Genomic DNA, 6,000 nt, shown 5'->3' with positions numbered 1-6,000 from the left:
ACTCGACTTTCCAAATGTCTGTGCATTTGGTTAAATTGCTAACCAAGTTTGAAGCTAACCTAGAGTGACATGAAAGAGCAATGAGTGTTTCCTGTTTGAATCAGATGAAAAAGTCAGCCTCAGACCTTACAGTTCAGGTGATTATTTTTGAAAGCAAAGTGAGGGCCTGCTAAGGGTGACCTCCAGTGCTCCACTGATTGCTGCTAGCTGATGAATTTACCAAGTGTGTAATTTTCTATATTCTATCTCATCAGAAGTACATTATTATTATAGAATGTTTTTAATCTCTGTCTTATGTATTTTGGGTTGGGTAAAATGCATCTGAACCACTTCATCAGAAAATGGATTACAGCAGTTTTCAGCCAAATTTCATTAGTGATGCTGGTTTTGTTTCTTTCCCCTCTCCCCCATCACCTACATCCAGAGTATTTCTTTGGATGCACCTGAAATTCTTTAGATCAATAAGTCAATTTAATTTGTATGCATTAGCAGTGTGCTTGCTAGAGGTATTTGCTTAATTGTTTGCCTAACAGCACTACATTAGAATTCATAAGATATGCAGGCAGAACCTAACTAAGAATATAAGTATGTGTATATAGCTTCTTTTCTGTTATTTGTCTGAAGAATATATAGCAATAGAGGCCATTGCTTTAAAAGCAACGATAACATGGGTGCTCTCATATCCTTTCTATTCTCTATATCACTAGAGTTCACTGGTTGATAATACTGTTGGAATTCTCTTTTCATTTCCTTTACTTTTGGACCAAGTAGAAAAAATGTATTCAGAGCATACTAGTTGTTCTGAATCTTGTAGTGGCTAAGGATAGTTTCTGTATTTTTCTCTTGTTATTAACAAGTATTCCTGTTGCAATAGGACATCCAAAGTGAGAGCACTGACTACCTCTCAGGACTGGCAGTTTATGGAAAACAGTGGTTTGGGAGGCAGTATGTACAGGTTTTATTCCTAATTGTATAATTTTGGACATATGTGACTTTGGCCAAGTTAATTCTGTTCCCTGGACTGCCATTGTCTCATCTTAAATGACAGGATGAACTAGAATTAGGACTAAAGTGAGAATGGGACAGACTTTCTTTATGATGACTTTAATCATTGGTCCCCTTAAAAAATTATTTTATTGCTATTCCCCCTTTTTTATTTAACAGTTGATTTTGAGCAAGAGAATTCACCTCTCTAACCTGCAGTTATCATGTCATAATTGTCAGTGTAGACCAGGGTTGATTTCTTAAGAATACCTCAGACCCACTGATTCTGGGAGTATGACCCAGACATGTGAATGTTGAAAAAGCTGCCAGGTGACTGTTATATTCATCCCTGCTTCTGAACAACTGTGTTACTAATCTCTAGGGTCATTTTTACAATTTAGTATTGACAATAGGATCCTTAAGTTAGAGTTTGTCTTCTATTCTTTAAGAAGCTCTTTTGAAAATGGACTTACGGTTTGTTTTTGAGGATACGGTGTGAACTCAGGAACTTTAGAATAAAAAACAAACCAAAAATACCCTATTCAATTAAATGCTGTAGATGTGCTCATTGGATGTGGAAGATACTACAGCTTTGAATGCAAAGTTTGGAAACTTCATTATATGTGTGATCAATAAATGAAAGTAGCACATCTTGATTTAAGTATTAATTGTCATTTTTGGAAGTAGTTTTCATTTTCTAAGCAGCAGAGTTTCTGTACATTCTTATTTTTCTAAAGTGTTTGCTCTCAAATTAATGACAAATGGAATGTTTCTTATGATACAGTTTCTTTTAACATCTTTATTGGAGTAGAATTGCTTTACAATGTTGTGTTAGTTTCTGCTGTATAACAAAGTGAATCAGCTATATGTATACATATATCCACATATTCCTTCCCTCTTGCATCTCCCTCCCATCCTCCATATCCCACCCCTCTAGGTGGTCACAAAGCAGGAGCTGATCTCCCTGTGCTATGCAGCTGCTTCCCACTAGCTATCTATTTTACATGCGGTACTGTATATATGTTAATGCTACTCTCTCATTTCGTCCCAGTTTACCCTTCCCCCTCCCCTTGTCAAGTCCATTCTCTGTGTCTGCGTCTTTATTCCTGTCCTGCCCCTAAGTTCATGAGAACCTTTTTTATTTTTTTCGAGTCCATATATATGTGTTAGCATACAGTATTTGTTTTTCTCTTTCTGACTTCACTTTGTATGACAGACTCTAGGTCCATCCACCTCACTACAAATAACTCAATTTCGTTTCTTTTTATGGCTGAGTAATATTCCATTGTATATATGTGCCACATCTCCTTTATCCATTCATCTGTTGATGGATGCTTAGGTTGCTTCCATATCCTGGCTATTGTAAACAGTGCTGCGATGAACATTGTGGTACATCACTCTTTCTGAATTATGGTTTTCTCAGGGTATATGCCCAGTAGTGGGATTGCTGGGTCATATGCTAGTTCTATTTTTAGTTTAAGGAACATCCATACTGTTCTCCAAAGTGGCTGTATCAGTTTACATTCCCACCAACAGTGCAAGAGGGTTCCCTTTTCTCCACACCCTCTCCAGCATTTATTGTTTGTAGATTTTTTTTGATGATGGCCATTCTGATGGATGTGAGGTGATACCTCATTGTAGTTTTGATTTGCATTTCTCTAATGATTAGTGATGTTGAGCATCCTTTCATGTGTTTTTTGGCAATGTGTATGTCTTCTTTGGAGAAATGTCTGTTTAGGTCTTCTGCCCATTTTTGGATTGGGTTGTTTGTTTTTGATATTGAGCTGTATGAGCTGCATATGTATTTTGGAGATGAATCCTTTGTCAGTTGCTTCATTTGCAAATATTTTCTCCCATTCTGAGGGTTGTCTTTTTGTCTTTGTTTATGGTTTCCTTTGCTGTGCAAAAGCTTTTAAGTTTCATTAGGTCCCATTTGTTTATTTTTGTTTTTATTTCCATTTGTCTAGGAGGTGGGTCAGAAATACAATTTGACTGCATTATTTCCTTAAAAGCAAGTGTGGATGCTTTCCTTTGCTAAAATGTGAAAGTTAAACTGATAATTATAGACCAGTTATTTAAATCGTATGATCCAAGTCTGTTTAATTTGCTTATTTTGTATCTTTAAATATTCATTAAACTGTGCTCAATATAAAAACCCTATTTAAATTTGAATATAGTATAAGATTCTGTTACTGTAGGGTTACGAAAGATTTATTTTTGCCTTGTAACTAATAAGGATTCTAAATCCCAAGTAGTATGCCGTTAACCTATATAACTTGATGAATAATAACTGCAGTGAAATTTCTCAGCCCAAATTTGTGAATTCAGAGTTCTCAAAAATTTCCACTTAGTATGGTTATAAGATTTAATGTGTATAAGTCTTATATTTCTTCTTTCAGAATGTGAAAATGTTGTTTTAGAGAAGACGTTTGCAATTTTGTTTGGCTTTTTTCTTGAGATAGTAACTTTGTTGAATAGAGTAATTGTATTACAGCCAAATAGTAGCTGGTAGACTTTGGTGCCTGGCTTGATCGAGGCATTAAAACTCTTTTGAGGGCAGAACTGTTAACTGTTAGGTTATTAAATATTACTTTGATGGTGGCCTGGGGAGCACCAGATGGCAAAAATTAGTATTTTCAGTTTTTCATGAGAATCCTGGGGGAAGAAGCTTTGTATAGATGAATACCTTGGTTGAAGAAAACTAGCTGATAAATGACTTCCAGAGGAAAATTAGACACACAGACTAAACCTCTTTTGTTACTAATAGCTAATATTTGCTGAATTTTTACTGTATGTCAGTCACAATACTTTATATATATATCTCATTTAATCTTCATATTATGGGATAGAGACTATTTTTATCCTTAGTTAGCTGATGAGAAAACTGACAGTGAAAGATTAGATTATCCTAGAGGCAGAGACAGAATTTGATTGCAGAGCTGAGTTCTTAACTCTGCTATACTAATTTTATAGAAATGCATACTCAAGTACTGCATTCCTCTATGTCAATTATCTGTAGTATTGGTGTACATTAGAATCACCTGGGAAGCCCTGAAAACGTGCTATGCTCGGCTCTACTGCCAGAGATTTTGGTCTGGTGAGGGCCTGCATGTTGGGAGTTTTTTTTTTTAAAAACTCTACAGATGGTAGTGTGCAGGGTTGGGAACCATTAGTTTAAATATTAGGAGGCAGAATTACAAACTAAGTCTTGAGTTTTTTCACTTGAGTTTTTCTTAAATTGTTCTTTTCTCCTTGCATTCAGAAAAGATGTCATCATTTGAGAATTGACGATGGTCCTTGAGTGTCTAGTGCCATGCTCTAGCATTCATGGTTCAAAGAACACACAACAATGTTTACTTGAATTTTCCATCTGAAGGAAGAGGGATTGGGAAATCATGGGTCTTATATCTTATCCCTGATCCTCTAATATAACATGGAGAGCTAGAAGCTGGAGCTATGGGCTGGGAACTGGGAATAAAGGTCTGTGTCTGATTCCTTGAATAGATCTCACCAGCCTTCCCAGGAAGAATCTGTGGAATGGTTCATAGCCATTTCTAAGTGATTCTTCCTGATTCCCCAGAGAGGTCAGGGAATGCTCTAGGGAATGCTCTTGTGTTCCAGACCACGCTACTCGGGGTATATTTAGTTTCCATATTACTGGGGTAAGAATCAGATCTCCCAAATTGAAATGGGCTGGACTTTCCCTGAGAGAAACCTTGAAGGGTCCTAATCATGATCACAAATGAAGGACCAAAGCCAGACAAATACCATACTAAACATCTTATTCTGGCATAAGGTTTACAGCAGTGAAGGGCATTTAGCTTTCCAGTGAATTGTTTCTGTCTGTGTTTATTTCCAGTGTCAGTTATTAAATTAAGAACTTGTCTTGATGGCCAACGGCCCTTAGTAAATGCAAACACATTTCTGTATCTTATATTTTATACTAGAGAAATCAATATACGAAATACTTTATACTCAAATAAGAGAAGACCTTTTATATTTTAGTCTTGTGAAGAGAACACGTAAGCAAAACCATATTTTCCTTCTGTGGACTTTGGATCAACTTTAGTCTTCGTGTGTGCCTCGTACTAACATTTATGTGCACATAAACACAGGAGCTGAAGAAGGTAACAATAATTGATAACCAACTCATTTTTACATCAGGGGATAACAAATACATTAATGAGTTAGGATTCCTTTATCTGCAGTGAATTAGATAGAGATAATAGAAACGTATCTTGAACTTTCTTCTGTCGTGTATTATTAGAACTCTGTGTACAGATAGAAACACATTTTGAACTAATTTAAGCAAGAAAAGGAAAGAAAAGTAGGAATTTGTTCAGAGGGATATTGGAGAATCCCATAGAATCCATGAGCTAGGAGCGTTTTAGGAATGGACTGGAGCCCTGTGGCAAACCCTGTGTCTGTTGCTTTTCTCTGTCTCTCCTACACATTGGCTCCATTTTGGCTTTGCTGTGGACTGCCTTTCTCTATTCCTCAATTCAGTAGTGTAACGTGGTTGCCAGTAGCTACTGTATATCCAGACACATGGAAAGGAATTCATCTCTCTGTTCCAGTCTCCAAATTTCTAGAGAAGGGATCTAATTGACCAAGCTTGGATTATGTGCCTAATTCCTGGACTAATTATTATAGCTATGGCCAAAGTGGTAGGTTGTGCTTTGGGAGAACTTGGCTTTTCCCATAGAAATCATTTGGAACAGTGAAGAGGAGTGTCAGTGTCCAGAAAACAGAGAGTGCCAGGCAAACAAACATTTCAAAGATGTTCACAGCACAGCATCAAACAAAATATTTGCTTGAAAGAAAGTGTCTTAAATTAAGACTTTTAATGACTGTGAATAAATTGAAATTTTATTTAATCTATACTGGTGTTTCATCTTAATTCTTCTTGTATTTATCAGTTATAACTAGCATTTTCACATGCTGCTGGCTATAAGGCATAGGTTTTACTTAAAGTAATAAGTTTAATATTAAAAAGTATAAAAAACCTTATTTAAT

General features: G+C 36.1%; 1 protein-coding gene across 5 annotated transcripts in view; it reads left to right on the top strand.

Moving 5' to 3' along the window:
• Positions 1 to 6,000, top strand: part of SHTN1 (shootin 1) — a 103,817-nt gene that overhangs the window by 31,593 nt on the left and 66,224 nt on the right. The gene's annotated exons all lie outside the window — the stretch shown is intronic.

The sequence above is a fragment of the Orcinus orca genome, chromosome 14 (genome assembly GCF_937001465.1).
Source record: "Orcinus orca chromosome 14, mOrcOrc1.1, whole genome shotgun sequence".
NCBI lineage: Eukaryota > Metazoa > Chordata > Mammalia > Artiodactyla > Delphinidae > Orcinus > Orcinus orca.
The sequence above is the reverse complement of the archived record's forward strand: the minus strand, read 5'-3'. Positions and strand labels throughout refer to the sequence as shown.